Consider the following 21,499-nt stretch of genomic DNA (forward strand, 5'->3'; position numbering starts at 1 on the left):
TGTGTAGTTTCTCTCATTTACATTTCTGGCCTTCAGTGAATGTGTCTTCAGTGAATGTGTCAAGGAGCCATGTTGGCTCCTTGACAGCTCCTCCTGCTGGCCCTGTCTAACTGCCTACAAGATATCTAATTAACTTACCTATCTGTAATATTCCCCCCTCTGAAGAAGTACCCCTAACTGCAGTGAGGGGGCAAAGGGGAAAGACCTCTGTGGCTACTTCCAGCAAAGAGGGTCAGTGTTGTCATCAGCATTTAAAACAGTAAGAGACAAAGCCAAAGAAACATTAATATGTGGATCAAATTATAAGGTCATCAGGATTGCTATGAATATAGCCAGTAAGGGTTTCCATTGGGAGGAACTAGTAATAGCTTCCCACAAAGAGGATGAGGAGAAGGTCCAGGGGACTTCAGAATCCCAACATAGAAGTCATACTGTATAGTTTAGCAGTTATAAGCTGTTTACAAGGTCAATCTGGTGGATCCCAGAAAAATAATTCTAGCACATTTGTCATTGGTTCCATTTGTATGACTGCTTGGAGTTTGGCAGCCTTTAGTCAAGAATAAACAAAACTTTTTAAAAATTAAAGCATGTATAATCTAAGCATGAGCGCACTAGAATGGAAGGGCAGGTTGGGAAGAAAGGCACACTTAGAAATTGAAATAGTGATTGTAACCTTCTGACTCTTATAGATTCTACCATAGTTTTTTCCTAATGATCCATAACTGTGGTCAGCTACTGGTGTAGCTAGAAACTGCCAGAAGGGGTTAGTGACTGGAGCCTCTTTTTATATCTAGCTTTATTACTATGACATTATTTTATACATCTTTGGTTATTCTTTTCTGTTGGGTGTTTAAGACCAAGTTAAAGTCAGACCTGTGTCAAATCAGTATGAACTTCTTGCTATCTATCAAGGTCAGTTAAGTCTCCTCAAGCATTACTTTGGAACCATGCATAGAGCTTCTCAGCTTCTCTGTCAGTGTCAGCCACCAGGTTGGGTCATGGCCTTTCTTGACCATGTTGGTTTCAGTGAAAGCATGGGGGATTTTTCCCTGTTTCTGACCCTTCTTTGGCACAAGTTACATTTGTCCTCTGGTGCCCAGCTATCTCCCTGCTCAGGAGGTTAAGTGACTTACCAAAGATGTAGGATTGTGTAGGAAAGATTCCTTTGTATCCTGGATCTTTGTTGACCTCTGACCTCAAGGGGCCAGTGCCAAAATATTGGCAGTCCTCTTATCCTAGTTACTTTTCTGGTTTTGGTCTCCAAACTTTAGTTGTTGAATACCCAGAAGAAAAGATCAATGACATATGTATTTCAGTAGGAGCAGGGAGCTTAACTATTATAATAGTTAAGACATCAAGCACTTTTGAAGTATAAAACACAGTTAGAGGGCTGTTATTTCTTATCAACCATAGTTGTTTCAGTAGTTGAATCCCTGTAGAATGTTAACAGACAATAGTTACATATTATAGAGAAACTTAAGATCAAGAGTCATACATAGTATTTTAGCATGACAATCATGATGACATTGTCTTTGTACCACATGCCCATCTTAGTACAGAATAGTCTTTTAGTCAAACACCTCCATCTGATCACAAGACATTAAATAACAAAAAGAAAACTCTTATTTGTTATCCTTTGGTAGGATGCCATCTAAAGAGAACATACATATTGGCCTATAAATGTATGGAGTTCATAATGTCTAGCCTCTAATTTTAGTGTGTGACATTGTTTCAACTGTTTGGTGACTGAACATCCCTAAGTGTGGTGACACATATAATATACATCACATAAGTTTTTAAGAAAACTACTATTTGACTGGCTATCTCATGTTGGCTTGACATGTACCTCTTGTAGGGAGTAGCTGGAATGCAAGAGAAAGCCAGATACCTGAGTTTAAAAAGATCATTACCATAAGCAATATCCTAGAAGACTTGTACACCCAGAAGGCATGAATATATATTCCATGAAATAACAATGAATATCAGGTATATGAAACCCTTTGTCCCTTAATTTTGTTTTGTACCAAGAGCATTTTAAATAAAACCTTGTTTTCCCATGGAAAACTTAGACCATGACCAATGTATATACATCACAATAATATGTTTAGCAATGTATTTCCCACAAGGCTGTGGAAATTACCAGGGTCCCCTTTGTGAACAAAGGCTTGAATAAATTATTTTCCAGGCAGCTGCTCCTTTATTTACCAAGGGGAGTCCTGTCCAGTGGTTTTCCTAAGCCCAAGAGTCTTTATTATTATCTTAACAAATTTTTAGATGACTTGTGAGAGCCAGATCATAACAATTAACACATTATTTTTGACCAATGAAAGATTCCTGAGATATTATACATCTTAAAAAATCCAAAATGCTAAAAGAAAAACATTCAAACAAAACAGCTGTATGTGTTTTAACAACTTGAACAGACACACAGACACACACATAAGACAACTTGTTTATAAACAAGAGTGCACTCAGATGTATTTGGGCAAGTTGAATTATAATAACTTTTATAATTTTTAGATTCATATCTATAAAAAAGACTAGTCAGAATTTTGAAGATCAATTAACAGAGATCTCTTGTAATAAAAATCAAAAGGAATAAAAATCTTCTACACCTGTGAAAGCAAAAATGGTTTTAAGATGGGCCCTAAGTTTAGAGTTTATCTGACTGGAATACCCAGCTATACAGGCTTCTCACTGTTGCTTTGATAACCATAGTTGTTTGATAGCCACATGTAATTTTTCCTCTAAAGGGACAGACCATTAAAGGTAATTTTAATTTTCTCCAGTGGGGTCTGCTCAGGCCAGGTTTGCATGTAGAAGAGACTAGGTGACACTCTTTGGAGCTAAGTATGAATTCCAAGCAGTGAGGGAAGGCTCCAATATGCTGTGCTGCAGATGTCTACCTATGACAGCTTTGTTTTTTTCATTTTGAAAAGAAACAAAGGAAAAGAAGACATCCCCATCTGTACTTCTTGTTCTGTGCCCAATCTATGGTGTCCCTTAGACTTTATCTCATCCAGTGCCAGTGCCAGCAGACTAGAGGTTTAAGGAAGTGGCCAGAGCCAGGTTAGCTGTTCTTATCATTCTCTAATTTTGCCTGAGGGCTGAAAGATAGATAAATCTGAACTAAAACTTTCACATTTATTTTTGAGAGTTTCAGGATTAAACTTAGACCAGTTTTCTATATGACCCACTGATAAATGAAGGTCAGCTTTACTCTGGAAGGATTCCAGGGAGGGGAAACTCAACATTCTGGAAGCTTTGTCTTGAAATCTAGCAGCCACAGAAAAGGGAAGTACCTTGAATCAAACTGCGTTATTTCTCAGGAGCACAGCAGTGGAAATGGGACAGGAGAGTTCTTTTAAGTATGCCACAAGAACTAAATCTCAGGTGTGGAAGGACAATTAAGATCAGGAGCTTTTCCAGAGTGGATCTGCAATCTTAGCATAACATGTCTCTAGAGACAAAAGCTATGATTGACTCCCACTGCATTGCCAAGCAGAAAAATCAAACTAATAAGCAAAGAACCCAAATGGCTGCATTTTGCCTCTTGAAAGAGAATGAAAATGTTCTAACTATATTGTTTAGAGTTGACCCTTTTAATGAATTACTCTGAATCTATAATATCTAATTTATGATTGCAATACCCTACAGGGTGTTGAGCAGCTCCCTGATGTAGAAACACTCCCAAAGCCATGTCTCACCTTTTATTAACTTACAAACTGAGATGGTGTCCTGTAGGCAGGGACTTCAAAGTGTTTGTTTAAGCTTCTGGAATGTGGTTTTGGAACCAGGTTCCCAGGTGAAAATATGGGTCTCTGTCTTTTGGGGGGTTTTTATAAGCTGATTGAGGGGGTCACACAATCTCACTATATCCTAGCTAAAGGCAACAAAAGCCTGTAATTTTTAGGAATCTCCTTGGCTGTTTTAGAATCTTGGGCTGTGGAAAGGAAAGAATTGGTTTAATTTTTTCTTATCCCTGTCTTTGGGCTCCCTTAGATATAATAAGGCCTAAATATTTTATCTCAAGGTTGCAAAGCTGTGCCTTAGATCTAGAAACATTATATCCCCTGCCTGTTAGAAAATTCAGGAGAGCAGACGCCTTGGCTAGAAAGCTCTTCTGAGGAGGGACATAACAGCATACCATCTACACATTGCAAGACTGTGACTTGGGAAAAACTATAGTATTTCCTTTTATCAAATCAGGACGTAGGGATGTCCTATTTTTCCTGATAAATAGTTGACAATTTAAAATAATTGAAGAACTTAGTTCTCATGTTTCTTAGACCTTCAAGAATACATGCCTGAAAATGTCTTCTATTTAATCTCCTATCTGATTGACAGGCCAGTGGGGGTCTTGCATAAGAACTGCTTGTCTTCTAGTAGGAACCAGTTGTTCCCCTGGTTGCCTGTCTTTCGAGCTTCCAAAATTAAAATATCTGTCTCTATATGTAGTAGCAACTTGTAATACTACTTGTCTGCCACTAGAAATCAATGTTTGATTTAACAGCATCATTACATCTTTCTAATCTAGTCCATAGGTCTGAATAAGCCCTCTAAAGACCTCAATGTATATATCAGGGTCACCTGAAAACTTTTAAATCTCATTTGATCTGTCTAATCTTACTGAGAGAAAAAGACACATGAACATAGATAGTCCCATATTTGCCATTTACTTCCTGCAAGGGATATTGTCTTTTTTGGGGGGGGGGGTACCAGGGATTGAACTCCGGTCCTTGTGCTTATGCAGCAGATGGCAAAATCACTGAGCTAAATCCCCAGCCCAAGGGATATTGTCTTTGAGGGACCTCAGAAACTTAGCTAAGGATGGATATATCCTCATGGAGATTAATTATAGCTGAGCTAGAAATTCCACCCTCGGCACCTGGTGGTTAGGGTGAGGAGTAGCATCATACTACTTTCCTCTGTGTACTTGGCTTTAGGAGGTAGGCACACCACACGCAGGTGTAGAGAAATACTAAATTGCTCCTTAATATATTCCAAAGGAGTAAGAGGTTCAGATATAGAGTCCCAATTTGAAACAAGAGAAACAAATGTGGCATCCATAAGTCTTTGGTTGATTCCTGTGCCCCCTAGCATGTCCCAAGGTTTATATCACTCTAGGGTAGGTAGCTACCCTCTGCAGAGAGAACCAGAAAATAAGACCAAACTGGACTATCTACCCTTTACCAGCATGCGATATTATCTTCCTCAGGTAACTCATATCCGTACTCCAGTAGGTAATCGTAAAACACAAGTTACAATTGACTTCAGCCATAACAATCATATTTAGAGAAGAAAGTATTGATAGCAAACCAAGAGATTTAAACCACTGCTTTCTAGTTCCTTGAAAGAGAAAGGAAAATAGGTCAACAGTCAAATTAGGGCACTTTTCCTGCAAAAAGAGGTCACCTCCAGAGGGAGTAAGTCAGAGATTCTTCCCTGGGCCATAGGGCAGAGAAAGCTCTGAGAAATTTCTGTTGTCTATCCAGTCATTTAGGCAAATTATATTACTAAGACAAGGCTACTCCTTTAACGTCCATTTTAAATTCACTAAGTATTTGAAACTCATAGGTCTTTCTAGCAGCTACAATCTGCATAGTAAAGGCATCTTTATCTACTTCCTAGGTGCACACATGAAGGAAGAGAAAGACTGACCAAAATAGTCCCATATTCTAGTCAGCATGTAAAAACACAAATGCAAGTTACTGATTGCTATTTTCCCTAGTGTAAGACAAAACAGTTCTTGCAAGTTACCTTAGTCTGACTTTCTGGAAGGAGGAACGGTCTGACTACAAGGCATTCTCAAAAGAATTCCCAACAAGTTGGAGAAAAGTTTAAGGGGAATTTTCAACTCACTAGCAGAGAGTAAAAAGTCCAAATAAAGCTCAAGCTAGTTAAACATCCAAAAATCACCATATAGCACTCTATAAGTCCACACTCAAAGTTCCAAAGTTCACAACCAATCAAAAAAGGCATTTTTCTCCCCTACCCACATAAATGAAGACCATGTCTAGGAGGGGGAGAGAAAGTTCAGGTAGTTTTTAATCTATCAAAGATTTGATTTTTTTACATTTGTCTAGAGGTCTGTCTTACCAGTAGTAGAGAAAGCAGTCCAAACCTGTAGCTCAACTCTTAATGGAGACTTAAGAAAGGGCTCTGATGGCATCATTTCATATCACTCTGAGACAGAGGATATCTGATGATCCCTGATAGAGTTCCTCTTTCACCTCACTGAGGAGTCCAGATAGGGACAAGATGTGGAGATTTTCTGCTGAATACCCAGATGGGCTGTCAGGAGCTAGTTTCTTCTGAGGGACCTTTGGTATCTGCCAGAGAGTATCCCTGGCCATGACCCCACAGTTGTCACCTCAGTTTCTGTTAGTTCCATGCAATCAGAGATCTGTCTCCAAAAGGAACCCAATTGCCTATCTGGTCAACATTCCACCCACCATTGGTGTCAATGAGAGTGGGGATTCACCAGAGGGCAACTGGAGAAACCTCTCCTCTGCTTTGAGAGTGGCAGCCAATCTAAAGGCAATTACTAGCTGGCAGAGTAACCACTGTTTGCCATTCTATAAGGGACAGATAAAAGTCTGAACTGTCTTTATCTGAGATGATTTTATAAGTGACCCATTTTACAACATTTTTAAGCAACTAAGTCCAAATGCAACATATACAAAACAAGAATAAAATGTAATTTTAACAAAAGACAATGCATAAGAAAAACAAGAAATGCAAACATTTAAATGACACAACTAAAATTAAGACACTTTCAGAACAAAAGCCAAAACAAAGGCCAGAATTTATGAAACAGAAACCAGAATCTATGAAACAAATAGCCAGAGCTTATGAAATTAATAGTAACAATCTATGAAGCAAAAAGACAAAAGTTAGAACCTATGGAACAAAAGCAAATTCTTACCTCTGACCAGTAATCTTGGTGGAAGACCTCCAAAATGATAAAGGGGGAAAAGGTATAACTCCCAAACCTGCTAGATATCCGAAATGAGAGTTTGTGTTCTCTAAAATTGAAGAATGAATTCTAGAACAACGGAGATTAAGAGTAGGAAAAATTTATTGGGAGAAAGAAAGCTTCTGCCTAAGAGAGACAGAAAGGGGGACCAGAAAATGGGTTGGCCTCACATATTTTAAGTTTTGGGGCTATATTCTAGATGAAAGTATGTGGTTCCTCAAATACACTATTCCAATGTTTACAAATTTGGTGCTGACTTCCCTCTGTATGTTTTAGATACAGTACAAACAATGTTTAATAACACATGGGTTGAAAGCACGGGAAATGAAACCATGGGGTAATTGTTTAATTACAAGTAAAATTGGCCACTCACCTTTTTACTGAAAGAGTGAGTAATTGCATTTGTGAATGCTCTTAGAGAACAAATGGTTACCCAGTTATATAGTAACATACATTTGTTGGACCTCCAGAGGCTCACATAAGAAAAAAAAAAAACCAAAGTAGGACAGATTTGAAATGTATCTAACATCAAAATATATGTATTTTCTCAATCTGCCCACTGAAAGGACCTGGAAACAAGAGAAATGATGAAAATTCCACCAGAACAAGGAAAGAGAACATACAAGGTAAGCCTGATGCACTTTTCTACATTGAAAAGCAATGGCATGCTCATAGAATGCTGAGAACAGCAAAATCACACAAAACACAACTCCAAGGGCTCCAACCAGACAAAGAGAGCATGTATTAAGTATAAAAATGAATAATAATAGTAATAGATCATGGCCCAAATGAATAGATTAGGCAGCCTTGAAAAATACATATTAGTAGGTTGAAAAACTGAGCTAATTGAAATTTTCATGAAGAATATCAAAGAAATAATCCATAACTTCACAGTAATAGCCTGTCCCCCAAATTCTTAGCAATCAAAAGGGGAAGATGAACATCTTTACCATGGAAAAGCTGGCAGATGTCACCTTAAACAAGTGAGCAAAGTTTGTTATGGCCAAAAGGGGGAATATAAATCATGTGATACAAGAAATGAGAAATAAATGGGATCACTTTTATAATATTTCCACCTATAGTGCATAACCTAATTCTGAAAAAGGAAAGATATTAGACAAACCCAAATGAAGGATATTCTACAAGCTAACTATCCTGTGAATTTCAAAGTGTTCAAGGTTGACAAATCAATGAAGACTGGAGAAATTGTTCCAAGCTGGGAAACAAGGCATGACTACTAAATGCAATGGCTGCTTCTAAAACTTCATTTTACTATAACAACATTTTTACAATTTTGGATCAGGAAATAATGTTATTACTATTGTACTTTCAATTTTTCTATACGTTTGAGTTTAAGTCTCTCTTCTTACCCATTAGCAGTTTGCATTCAATTCCTAATTTTGTGATGTTCAAAATTAGTGACATATTAAACCATTTTCTTGTCACTTAAAAACATTAAACATTTTAAGATATTGTAAAACAGTTCAGATTTATTTTGTTTTATCGGAAAAATGGAAATATAATTTAAGTTAAAATATGTAGAACTTTTTGGGCTAAATTTTCATCAAATTGCGTAAAATCATTGCAAATGATTTTATTTTAAAATGTAAAATGATTAGTTTCAATTTAAGTCAATTAAAATTTGTTATTTCATTTAAATTTTGTCACATAAGACTAACTTTGTTTATTTATTCAAGAAATATTGATTTTTTTGGTCCAAGCAATGGGGAATAATAGTAAGCAAAACCAACCCACATTTCTGACCTATAAAGTTCATATTCTAGTAAGAGATAATAAATAAATAAATAGATTATATTGCAAGTTTCAGATACCTTTCACATATGTGTCAGATAATGTAGGTAGTGACTTCTTATTTGATTATTTTTCAGAATGATTTCAAAGTTACACATTTAGAAAGGAATTATTGCACTATTTTTGCCTCTTCTCAGGGGATAATATCCGAGAAAACTGAAACAGAGGAATAACAAAAAAAGAATTGTGGATGTCTATGTAAACGCAATGGTGAGGGAAAACATCGGAAGTATTCAAGCAAAACCCTGGAAAATGTAAAGAAATGCACCATGGATATACTTACAGCCGAGGTACAAATAATGTCCTGTTTTGTTTATTTTTTTAATATGCTATGTTTTAACATCTTTCCTGTTCAGTTGAATTTTTCATTGCTGAAGATATCAGTGATTGAGGTTCTACGTGTACATAACATGGAAATAAATGTCTGCTTTTGGAGTTCAATCCCCTTTTGAAATGTCACTCAGGCTCTCTCATTAATAGATGTAATAGAAGTAAAGAACATAAATACATGTGAAAATCAAAGGAAACCATTTGGAGGGAATTGTTATCATAAAAAGAAAAGTATCCAAAGAATGAAAAGAAGAAATGAAGGAAGAAAGAATAAAGGAAAGAGTGTATGAAAGGGGGGTGGGGGCAGAGAAAAGGCAGATACGGGAAAAATAAATAAATAATTGATCAAACTGAGGTAAAAACCAAGGGCAGCAGTAAGGAAACTTTTTCTCTAAACTGTTAGATGCTAAATATTTCAGGCTTTGTGGGCCTAAATGGTGCTCTGTCAAACTACTCAACAATGCCTTTGTAGTCTGAGAGCAGCCACAAAAATTGGAGAAACGAAATGATATAACTATGTTCCAAAAAAACCCTATGCATAAACACTATAACTTAAATTGTGTATATCACAAAACATGTCACAAAATACTTTTCTTCTTTTTAATTTTTATGACTACTTAAAAATGAGAAAAAAACATTTCTTAGATTATGAGCTCTACAAAACAGAGCATATTTTGCAGATATTTGACCTAGAGCTATAGAGGCAAGCTGTATCAATGAATGTGGTGAAATGGCAGGTAGAAAGGAATGGGATCTAGCATGCTGGCTTGACAACTTACTAGTTCTTTCACTCTTGAGTAAGATTTTATCAAGAGATCTCCATTGTTTCACCCAATGAAATGAAAATGTTGAAATAAATGAACATCACGCTTTTGTAAAATTTTTATTGCTGGTCATTTCTTTGGATCTATTATTTGGAAAAATTTCTGCTTAAGACAAAAATGGGTTTTTATTGCTGGGTATGGGACCTTTTCCTCTTTGATTCCATTTGTCTCTTTAACTTTTTCTTCACAGCTACTCTTTCTGGGCACCTTAGATTAGAGGAACGGCAGGTCTGATTAGTAGACATCTTTATGACAACAGACCCAAACTACCTCAAGTGTCAGGGAGCCTCACAGCACAGATCACCCCCAAGAGGGGGCACTTTTTCCATGGTGGAAACTGAGGCTTCCCCTCTAAGCTGGAGCCATCCTCTCACCTTGGGAACCAAATTGCCCTCTCAATGTGCTGGCTTTCACAGAACCAGTCCTGTGGTAATGATCAAACAGACCTTGACCTGACCTTGACTCTACCACATTGACTACTCTATCAACTAGGCAAACACCCCAGCTATGCAACCTTCCAACTTTTGCCTTCGTTCCCCTTCACCATAAAACTCCCAGTCTTCTGTCAGCTTGTTGAGGACAGATCTTGAAGTTCTTGTCCTCCCAGTTGTCTGCAATGATTACAGCTCTTCCTGGCCCCATACCACTGCTCAAAATTCTCCTTGACTGGCATATGAGACAGATAGCTGAGCCCAATCTGTTGGGACTCCCAAACTCTGGTTACACATTGTGATTTGGCTTTGTGACAGTGAGCATTTGTTTCTTGCTGAAACTCCAGCACCACAAGCTTGCACAAAGCCCATCAGGAACTTATAAAAAAATACGTATATGAGGATATATGACTAGCAACTGTCTGTTCAACATTAGATTGGCTTTAGTTTCTCATTAACACTCATGGCCAAAGATTATTATTCCAAACTATCTCAGGAGGTCCTCCTCATTTTTGTCTTTAAAAAAACTCTTCTCTCTTTGAATATGCCCATTGTTTGCTATGGCACACAAGTTACCACTACCATATTTTGCTCTTCCAAAATATTATTTTTAGAGAATGACCCTCTGATTGTTAATCAGGTTGGTAATTTTATAAAGTATATGACACTTTATAGTAGCAGATTGAAATGTATTAAACTGATTTAAACTGTATTTGTAAAGATGGCCACAATAGTAGCTACCATCCCACTCACTGATAAAACTTTGGATTCTATTATTCCCTCCCTTTGAATATGGGCTGACTGGTGCCTGGCTCTGACCAAGAAAATGCAATAGAAATGGCATTGTATATTTCTTGAGCACAAATCTCAGCAAATTTTAATTCCTCTGTTAAAGTCCTCAGTTCTATTTAAAAACAGCATGGTTGGATGGTGGAGGAAAAGAGGAAAGAGGAGCGAGAGAGAGAGAGACAGAGAGCCACAGAAGCCAAGCCAGTCTCTAGATGTTCAAGCTAGGATATCTTGAACACGTATGGGAGTGAATTTAGTTTCCCAGCTTGCCCAGCATCCCAACTGAACCTGACTAACCACCAAGTGATAACCCAGCTGCCTACAGTGAAATGCTTAATCCTGAGAAACACCTCAAAGGACAGAGGAAATGAGTAGACAAGCACAACCATCCCCGATTTCCTGACTTACAAATTCTTGACCAAATAAAACACTTCTTGTAAGCCATTAATTGGTGAGTAGATTGTTGAGCAACAATAGACAACAAATACAAACTTGACACTAAATTTCATAATGATCAATTATATCACACCTATAATTAAAGCTATCTATGTGGAGTTTATCTCCATTTAGCTGCTGTACAGTAAGTCATGCTGAAATCTGTAATATTCAAACTATATCCTTTCCTAATTTTAAATACTCATTCTTCTTTACACAATTTGCTGGTTAATATAATTAATTTAAATTGAATATAACATAATTAACAATGAAGTAGTATATGAAAAATTAAAAATTACTACAAATTTAAACTGAATTTTGTCTTTAAATTATTCAAATTTGCCATTTGATCATGATGTCAATAAAATGTAATTATCTTGTTCTGTGGAATACAGTGTTTACACCTCTAAATAAGTATCTTCTCAAATAACATGTAAAGCAAGGGGAAATGAAATTTTATTTGATTCTTATTGCTATTGAAATTAAAATAATTTTTCTTAATATGGGTGTAAAGTTACACTATATAAAACTATAAAGTCTTTATATATCTAATTTTTATTTTAATCATAGCTTGTTTAATGTTGGCCTAATATTTTCTCAATGCTCCCTCTTCAAGACAAAAAAAGAGAATACCTACTTAAATGGTGCACAAATTGATGTTAATAAATTAGTACATTCATGAATTGATTGCCAATTTTACTGCTAAAAGCACACCATTATATGCGGCATTATGCAGTTTAAAAGGCATGCTGATAAGTGCCTGTATTCAAATCCATTTCTGTGCCCTTTGTATTCTTATCTTCCCTGGGCCAGCAGACAATCCTGCTTTTCACTAACCTTTGGCTCTCAACCATCAGCAATAAACTATGCTCCTTCATACTCCCTGAGCTTCCTTAATTAGTATCACCTGTGGTTTGTTCCATTCCCAGCTGCCCCATCAGCAGCACACACCTGCTTCGGTGCCTGCAGGTAGAACAAGACTCAGTGTCTCTGGGCTCCAGGGAGTCCATCTGCTTGCCCTAAAGCAATCACTAAACACCTATCATCCTCAACAAGCTTACTGCGGCCTCCAGTTCTGGAAACTGTGCCTCAGTGGTGTCCAAGAGTGATGATAAACAAGAACCTGTGCAGACCCACATAGACTGGCACAACAAAGGAAGTGAAAGGCTTCCATTTTTTAAAAGGAAAACAAACAGTAAAATTTTTTTCCTATTCTTTAAAGATGACAGTTGCAAACATTTTAATTTTTTTGTCATTGTATTTTTTAAGCACAAATTTTGAAGTATATCTTCCAAAACAGTCAAGGCCATGTTTTTTTTTCCTGAAAATATTTAATGGATTAAAGCATTTCATGCATATGTTAAAATGGTAAAACTGACACATTTAAAATAAAAAATGATAGCAATGAATTATAGAAAATGTAATGAATGTCTTTTACTGAACAATAGATAAAGCATGGGTAGTTAAGCTAAAATAATTTTAAAAGGCTTAATTTGTGTTCTCATGTACTCGCACTTTTCATTTTCATACCTTTTTCTTTGCCAAGAAGAATTTAACTGTGACAGTTAATGGGTATATTTTGTTGAAGCTAAGTTTTTTTTTAATGTCAAGCTATTATATCTTCTACTTACAGAAGAGAGAAAGTGCCAAGATTTCTAACAAGTAGGTACACATTCTTTAAACAAAAAGGCACTAAAAAAGCATTGTGTTGTTAGATTGATGTGTTGAAAGATATGCAACTGAATTCTGAATCTATTAAAGACGTTCTGAAGGGGGTAAAATCTTATAGATTAGCACATGCTAAAAACAAAAAGTCTCTGATCTCTTTCCTTAATTTTATTATGCAGGATATCATTCAAACAACAATAATTTGAGTATAAAGGAATGGCAGAAATGTTGCCTTAATTGTATAAGCTTCACTAAATAGACACCATATTATCATCTACATCTGATTACATATTTTAGGTGAAAAGAAAATATATTAATACAATTTCAGGTTTAAATGATTTTCATTTGAAATAGTGTTGTTCATATATTTTAAAAAGAAATAACCACCATAATTAATCTGTATTGTTTTTATTTCCAGTTCTTTATCATACACACTTTCATCTTACATTTGAGAAAATGAGGCACAGAAAGTGACCCAGGAAGAGTTTTACTACTATTAGTGATTAAACTCTGGTTTCATGAACCTGTGTCTAAATCCATTAAAATATGCCATCTTCCTTCATTGAACTTGACACCCTGAATGTCAAACTAGGTGTTCTATTTTAATAACTACCAATATAAATTAGAGATCAAAGTTGTATATTCTTTTTTAATTTGTAATGGGATGAATTTCTCTTACAAAATGGTCAGGAAACATTCCAAGATTCTAGATTACAAAGCATAGCCAAGGCAATACTAGTTATAACGAAGTTAGAGTTCCTTCAATATATGTCATTTTAGCCACCAAACTATTAAAGTTATCCCAGGAAAAAGTAAGAAGAACTCACATAAAATTCTAATTTTATGAAATAGCAGAAGGAAAACAAAATAGAATACATAAACAGAAGTTTGCATAGATTTTAGCATTGCACTTTATGAGCAACTGACAAAAATGATTAAAATATAAGATCAATCAAACATTTCTTATTGATCTTGAATGCCACATTTAGGTAAACATTTTTAGATATGCTTTGCACAATGTCAATTCCTTAAGATATCAATAGGTTCTAAGTAAAAAACAAGTTTCAAACTTAAATATACCTGAGAGAAATTGTGTACAGAATCCTTACTGGATATTTACAATGCATACCAATGCACGCAAAGTTCAGCAAAGTTATACAGTAAAAGTGACTATTTAACTTTCTTTCACTGAATATGTCCCAAATTTCTTTGACCGCAGAACCACTCTTTCAATTAACAACATTTTATAAATCAAAACAAGATACACAGACTTAGTGTGTACCATATGTGTTTTGAGAAACTGAGGCCGAGTTCTACTATCCATTCTCAAGCAAAAGTATAGTTTCCCATTTTTTCCTGAAAAAAAATGCACAAAATGCCGTTTTATGATCACCATTTTTCCTTTTAGTTTCACTTTTCCTTTTCTGAGCCAAAATTTTAAAAATTAAAATCCACAAAAGAAAAAAAATTGAAGACATCAAATATGGCTACTTCAACATGTAAAGATGAAATTCACATCTTGGATTTATTCACATAAACATCACTGCATCTGATATGAGAGCTTAGTAAGATTATTCATTGTTCTCTCTCTCTCTCTCTCTCTCTCTCTCTGTCTCTGTCTCTCTCACTTGTTTTCTTTTTTGGAGACAGGCTGGCCTTGAACTCATGGCAATCCTCCTGCCTCAACCTCCCAAGTGCTGGGATTACAGGTGTGTACCCCAAGGCCAGCCAACAGTCTGTTTTATAGGTACATAAATTAAATGTTGTAAAACTGTATAGAGGTGAGAGCCTGAAATTTCTTTAGGGTAATTCTTACAAGTTGTACTTTATTTTTTGCACCTGCCCCTGTTAGTATAGATGGGAAAGAGCACTTCTTTCCTGCATAAAAATAAAAGCAACCCAAACCAAGCGATCTACACAAACCAAATGGAGTCCCTGTGGAGCAGAAGTTTTCATATGAGAAAGTTGAAGAAAACATACAATGGAGGAAAGATAGAGCTTCTTTAATAAATGGTGTTAAGGAAACCAGATATTTACATGAATCTCTCACTGTGCACTAAATTAAAATCAAAATGGATCAAAGAACTAATGCTGAAACAGAAACAATCTGCTGGAAGATAAAGTAGGTAAAACTTTTGAAGTCATAGTTATAGACAAGGACTTTCTGAATAGTACCAAGAATCAACAAATGGGATTATAACAAATTAAAAACCTTTGTACAGCAAAATAAATAACCAACAGAGTGAAAAGATGACCTACAAAATGGGAAAAAATTTTACCAGCTATTCCTCAGACAGCATATCTATGTCTGAATATACAAATAACTGAAAATGCTACACTCCACCAAAATAGACCAAATTAAAAAATATGTAAGTAAAATGAATGGACACTTCACAGAAGAGGTACAAGTGACCAATAAATTCATGAAAAAATTCTTCAACATCACTAGTCATTAGAGAAAAACAAAACAACATTGAGAGTCCATCTTACCCTGAAAGAATGGTCATTATCATGAAATCAAACAAGTTCTGGTGAGGCTGCGGGGGTGGGTGGGTAGGGAACATTGTCGGTGGGAATGCAAACTAGTACAACCATTGTGGAAATCAGTGTGGAGATTTCTCAGAGAAATTGAAACTAGAAATTCCACTTGACCCAGCCCCTTCTGGGTATCTAGCCGAAAGAGTTAAGGATATCATATTATAGTGATACATTATTACTGATGTTCATAGCAGCACAACTCATGATAGCTAACTCTTGGAAGCCATGTGTGTAAAGGGATAAGTAAAATGCGGTATTTACACACAATTGAGTACTGCTCTGCCATAAAGAAAAACTTGAGTAATTTGTAGGAAAATGGATGCACCTTGAGACCACAATGTTAAATGAAATACGCCAGATGCACAAGTTTAAATATCACATAGTTTCTGTTATATGAGGAAACCAAATTATAAATAAAGAGGGAAATAAAAGCTAGATAAAAGGATTTAGGAAGATAGATCATTTTCAAATGGGGAGGGTAGAAGAGATGGAGGAATGGGAAAGAGAAGGGAGGAAAATGGGATGAAAAAAGAAATGAAGATGTGTTATGCATATGCACCAACTCCACACAAGGAGTTTAAACACTGTGTACGCAAACCTGTGCTAATGGAAGAAGAGTCTGGCAAAATGGATTTGGAGATTGTAAGAGCCTTCAAGGAGTAGTCCTTGCTAGTATCTAGTAACTTGAAGAATTACTAATAGGCACTTTTCTTGTTGAGACAAAATACCCAACATCCACAAATTAAAGGAGAAAAGGTTTATATCAATTCAGTTTGTAGAGGTTTCAGTCCATAGTGAGCTGGCTCCTAGGCAGGAGTGCATGGCACAGGGACATGGGAGAGGAGAAACAGCCCACCGCCAGGCAGGTAGGAAGCAGTGAAGTTATTTTGCCTTTTATGCCATCTAGGCTACAAATCTTTTTAGTGGTGCCACCCACTAAAATGGTGGGCCTTGCCATTATCCACACCCAGTGGATATACTAATCATACTAGTGGACTAATTTAGGACCACAAACCTTTAATCCCAGTATTACACACCAGAGATCCAGCCAGCTCCAAAAATCCCCACCTGAGTTCATGAGGCTGGGGAAGGGGCATCTAGATACAAACAATAATAGGCACTCTAATTTCTCATTAGTGAGAGGCAGTAGCTAATAAGGTTCTGTACATATTTAGCTTTATTGTACAGGGTATATATGTATTAGATTATGTGAGACTTTAGAGAGTGCTGTTAGAATTTTCTTTCCTACATGAGATGCATAGAACAGGGATAAAAATTAGTAAAACAGCCTTATAGCCTAGAATTTCAAGACCCCCGCCCTCTGTTTTTTTAATGGATGGCAGAAAGGACAGAAGAGCTAAAATTTGCTGTGTATTTTTCACATGTTAATTTAGTTCAAATCTAACACTAACTTATAAAGAGATGGGGTGATCTTAGAAATGTGACTTAAGCAGGTGTTACCAAACAATTTAGCATTACCTTTGTGCTGAATTAGAAGCTTTAGAGTAAACCAAATATCAATGATAAAACCATAGATGGCTTCCCTCTATCTTCAAATGTATATATTTACATCTTCAACATTTCACTGGGATAGTTAGAGATTTTCTAATGCAAAATCCAACCATGTGAAAAATACAAGCACTGAAGTGGAAAATATTTTTGCATTCTCCTATGCTGGTGTTGCCCTTTTCTGTCAAGTTGCACACCCACATGTCCACAGAGGGAGCAATATTTACAAGCTGCCTTTTATATAATTCCTGAAACTATCTACCTTCCACTGAAGAGAATTCCCTTGGCGCGCCTGCTTGCCATTCAGTCCTGCTGCTTCGTTTGCTCTATTGTACATCCTGCAGAGTGATACACTGCGGCGTCTGTGCCCGCCTAGCTGAAGTGGAGTTATCCATCATCGCAATCACAGGAACTGAGGACCTTATGGACTGGTACTAAATTATGAAGCTAGAAGGAAGGTGATCATTTTTGCAAAAACAGCTATTTTATGTTCCTGTTCTCGACATCATTGTTCCTTTCTTGTTTGGGATAATGAAAGAGTAAAAGCCACAGGACCATGTTTTTGTCCTTTGGATTCACGCTGAAGGAAGAAAATACAATCAATAAAAGTGCACTTAACAAGCCTAAAATTGACTGATCTTTTTCTTGTTTATTTTGAATTTCAGATGTGATTCTCTGCTGACCTGCTGTTAATGCTATATAGCTGCAGATTTCCCCGATTTAAGTGTGTTATAAATGGATAAACTTCTCCATGTGGGATGATTTAAACTAACTGATTTGAGGTCCAGGCTGGGCACTACAAAACGAAAGTTGTCAATTAGCGTTGTGAATTTCAGTCACTCAGAGTGAAACTAGGTAACTTAATTTTAATTCTTTCTGAAACCCCTCTTTCTCCTATAATAGAACCATCAATTAATAGCTGGAAATATAATTTAAATTCATACAGTACTTGGAAATATATAATTTTGCTTCATGTACTTATGTTAACTATCCTAATGAATTTAAAATCAGTTTAACAGTCATAATATGGGGGGAAACGGTGGGTAATTTTGAGAAAAAAGTGATCAATTTCCTTAGTATTAATAAAGCAAATTGAAATTGAGAATTAAATCATAAAATGTAAATAATTCTAATACATGTCCAACTGGATGGAATATTTATTTGTTCTTCCTTCAGTTAATCTAAAATTTTATAGCTTGTCTTGTAGCCTCTAACTTTGCTGATCTGCCTGAGTTTGTCAAAGATATATGAATTACTTTTATAGAAGAGTTTACACTGTTATCACAAAGATTCCTTCAATATACTTTTTAAATCTAGGAAATGATTATTTTCTTTATTGGATAGAGCTAAATAGCCTCTGCAGTCTAAAAAGCCTTGAAACACTTATTTGCTTTATTATAAACCATATGACTCTTTAATAGTTACTTTGAATTAGTTTAAATAGTAAAAATAGCATTATATTTAAATGAAAAGAAATAAAATTACATGAAATTAAATAAAATATAAATTAATATTTTAAGTTTGGAAAGTGCTTTGTCTTTTATTGACAATTAAGAAAATAAAGCAGCATTCTAATTAAATCCTAAATGTTGAGAAATCTACTTTACATCTGGCTACATAATATTTAACACAAATTAAGCTAGCATTTTGAAAGAAATATTTACCTTTTATTTAGGATAACCACACACAGATTGTGTGTGTGTGTGTGTATTTGTGTGTGTGTGCTATAACTACTGATTGTTTATACAAAATGCCAAGAACATAGTAGTAATAAAGTATAAATGTTGGAAAATAAATTAAACTTCCCTAGTATGGGGAAAAGTGCTTTCTTTATTAGGAAGCATACTAAAGCATGCAAGAATCCACATTTTATTGAGACAAATCAAAGGCAAGAAAAAGCGGACATAGTAGCTTTATTTTATTAACTACTTTATTGGCTTCAGCTGCTGTTTTTGAATAAAACCATGCAGTTCTACTTTATTGGGAACAGTCTATACTTTGCTCATCTTCTATTAAGGAACAGAAAGTTCACTACTCCAAAGAATTCTCCCATCATCTTCTTTTGCTAAGTTAGTAAAATTATGAAAGAATTAGCATGTGCAAAAAAAATTACATTTCTGCATCCTTAACTAAAAGTTTGAAAGTTTGAATCCTTAGATTTGCAAGAATCATAAGAATATTAACTAAATATAAATGATTTCTGAGATGCTCTTAAATGTTGCATCTCTAATTTCTAGTTGTGTAGAGAAGGCTGTTCATGGAAGGCAGTCTGGATGTGACACTTAAAAAAAAATTTGCAATGAGCCAACTTCAGGCCTTAAAAAGACCAAGGTTCTAGAATTTCACATGTCCTTGGAATAAAATATTGTGACTCCTATTTCAAAGACAGATTTATAGCCATGTATGTAACCAGCATTGCTCAAATTTCATTTGCACATCCCAAAGTAGATTAAATTCACATGGTTTTCTCTGTGGGATAAAAAACAGCTTTGGATGTCCACCTTCTTGCATCTGCTTTCCCTAAAAGCTAAGTGGCATAATCCATCCTTAGTGGTCTCTCATACTTAGGAAATGTCTTTACTTTGTTTTGTAAGACAGTGTCCAGGTCTACAGTAAAATTTAAAAACAATTTATGTAATCCACAGAGCAAGAGATTTGCATGCCATATCTCAGAATCATTTGGCTGATAAGTACTCTAACATGACTAAACTCTTCCAGGAGTGCATTAATTTGCTGCATAAGAAATTAATAAAGGGTTGGGGATTTAGCTCAGTGGTTACGCTGCCTGCCTCAAAAGCACAAGGTCCTGAGTTCGATCCCCAGTACCAAAAAAAAAAGAAATTAATAAAATTCACTGTGAACTAGTTGAAGTGAGAGTGGCACCTTAACCTAATCCCTGCCATTCATAAATGTCATATAGACTACAAAGTGTTGCATCTCAATCAGATATAATATTAAATATTACTGGTTGTGAGCCTTATGAGTCCCTTGAAAAACATTTTCACTTATAAACTAAACATAGGTAATGAAGAAGCGATCAAACATTGAAAGAAAATACATGTAATATCTATGCAAGAAGAAACAAAGAAAGAAATGTTGCATGATAGTTTTTACTTGATTTCCTTCTCAAAATAGGAAAGTTTCACTTTGTAGGTTTGGGTATGTGATACCTTATGCTGTACACAATTGTTAAGATATATATCCAAGAAACCTATATGACTACTTTCATCTGCTCACTTGACAATGCCTTCACAAAAATGGCTTTTAACTGTTACAAAACTTGATTTTTGTATTCTCAAGAGGAACCCTTTTTTCTGTTTGAAGAACATCAGGATTATTATTTCATAGGAAGGCAATCATTATGTCCCTTTAGCGCCTGTGACTGATTTGCTCCATTTACATGTTTCTACACAACTTTAATCCTTCCCTTGTGTACTAGCAAGGCATCTGGCATTAGTCAGCAAATTAAAGCTCTTGTGCTTGCTTCAAAGTTAAATTTAAGGCCCCATATCTATGATATAGAACATGCACAGTTACTCATTTTTTAAAGCCCATTGTGTAATTTACCTAAGGTTTTTTTCAAATTAAAATATGTAAAATATAAATGAGAGAAAGAAAATTAACTCTTAGAGTTATATAATAGCCAAGGGCTTCCACAAGATAAACTAAGGCTCAATAAACAGTTATTCACCTCAAAATTGATTCCTTTTACCAGATACACTTTCTGTCCAGCTCATTTTTGCTGTAACCAAAATCATCACCAAAAATCTCCACTCTAGTGGTATTTGTATGAGGATTCAGTCAAACAGTAACATAGAAAACATAGTGAGAATATCTTCAGGGTGTCTATGGATGATGAAGTTGTTCCTGAATATCTCATGTCTATCTTAATAGTATATTTTAAAAATCCTCTTTTTGATCCTAAGTAATTTGCAGTGCTTACAATACCATTCTAAATGTTTCCCTGGATACTTCTTGATCTTTTCACATGGTCTAATTCTAGTACTTTTTATCTGCCCCAATCCTGGTGAGACACTGAGCAAATTTGTCTCAAGGATGAAGCAAATGATCACTTAGTTCTTCCTTAGTTTTAATTTCTGTGCAGTTATTTTTGCAAGTCATGGAAGCTATGTCAACACTTGGTAAACTGTTCTGTAGCAGAAAGGTTAGAAGGTGTTATGGTT

Source organism: Heterocephalus glaber, unplaced genomic scaffold, assembly GCF_053883595.1.
Source record: "Heterocephalus glaber isolate CG9 unplaced genomic scaffold, H.glaber_assembly_v1.0 deba00000122, whole genome shotgun sequence".
In the NCBI taxonomy this organism is placed as follows: Eukaryota; Metazoa; Chordata; class Mammalia; order Rodentia; family Bathyergidae; genus Heterocephalus; species Heterocephalus glaber.